Below are 1,676 nucleotides of genomic sequence, written 5' to 3' on the forward strand. Positions count from 1 at the left end.
TATTGTTTGTATAATGTTACAGTGTTGATAATAAAAATATATTTAAAAAAAGTTCCTCTACCGCGAACAGAACCCTTGAGGATGACGCCGTTTCCCAGCGCACCATGAAACAAGCTGGCGATAGACTTCCTTGGACCGTTCTCTTTTGGAGACTAACTTGTACTAGTCATCGGCGAATACAACCGTTTTCCAGAGGTAGAGGTCGTCACATCTACATCAGCCAGGTCCACCATCTCGAAACGTGATTCCATATTCGCCAGACAATGTATCCTCGATGATATCAAAATGAACAATGAACCCCCCTTTAATGGAGTTGAGTTGAAGAGCTTCGCAGAATACTTAGGATTTCAACACAGGAAGGTGACACCTTTATGGCCTTCGGCAGATGGTGAGACTGAACGCTTCATGTCGACACCCTCGAGAATTGTGTGAGAGCAGCTACCGTCGAGCACAAGAATTGGAAGCAAGAACTCTACAAGTTTCTGCGACAATATCGTGCGACGCCACATACCACTACAAATCTCTCGCCAAGCGAAGCATTAAATCACAGAAGGCTTAAAGCTACTCTGCCAGAGGTAGCACCATCACTAGCCCGACAGCAGAACCCCCTGGAAAGAAAAAAGAGAGGCATGGCGAATAGAGACACAGAACAAAAGAGCAAGATTAAAGCATACGCCGACCGGAGGTTAGGTGTAATGTTCTAATGAATGAGAATGAAAAATGTGCGAAAGAACAAGTTGAGTACTCAGTTTAAACCAGAGACGTTTGTTGTTCATGATAAGAAAGTATACATGTTCACGGCTAGCGACGGATATATATCCGTCACACGCAGGATATCGAGCCAGGAAATCCGAAGGCAGAGATAGGCAGCAGACAACAGGAAGAATCAGACGATCCCTCTGAGATGGAAGATGGATGTACAACACCGGATGAGGAGGCAGTCCCTACTAGAAGCGACCTGCGTAGATCACAAAGGCAGATAAAACCTTCAAAAAGATATGCGGATAACTTTCAGCTTACTGTTAGCATCAAGAAATAATGATCGATTATTTGTTTTGCAAGTTCTATATTCATTACCAAGGTATTAATTAATGTTAATTAGTTGAGCAAAAAACACACGAAGCCGTATTGTTTAGGTTGGTAAATAAAACCGTTATGTTTACAACCCGTAAAACAAAACAAAAAACACCACAATGTCTTAACGATACCAGTAGTGAAGTTTTTCACTTTGACGCAGCAGTATGAGCTCAAAAGCTTTTTTACAGGAGATACTTGCTCTCAATGATAAATCTGTAATGAAAACAGTTTTCTAGCAACCTAAAGAACAGGGAAAGGGAAAATGTTAGGTAAATACTCAATAAGTCATTGCATTACTGTTGTATTTTTTTATCAATCATTGCAAGTAGATTTCCATTTCTTCATTTTTTTCCTCTCCCTGTGACTATTTTTGATTCTCATGCTGTTTCTCCTCTGCACCCAAAATAAACTACAGACATCTTGATCTTGCAATTTCAGAAATATCAAGGATTTTTGGGGGGATTTGCTTCTTGTCAATTTGTTCTCCTCCATTCAATTTTATTTTGGAATAGCATAACTATGAGTGGATCCAGTGTTTTTAAAAAAAGCAGGTCATCGTGCTAAAGGGCGGGTGCACCAATAATTATGCAATGCACGAC

This window comes from Nematostella vectensis, chromosome 5 (genome assembly GCF_932526225.1).
Source record: "Nematostella vectensis chromosome 5, jaNemVect1.1, whole genome shotgun sequence".
In the NCBI taxonomy this organism is placed as follows: Eukaryota; Metazoa; Cnidaria; class Anthozoa; order Actiniaria; family Edwardsiidae; genus Nematostella; species Nematostella vectensis.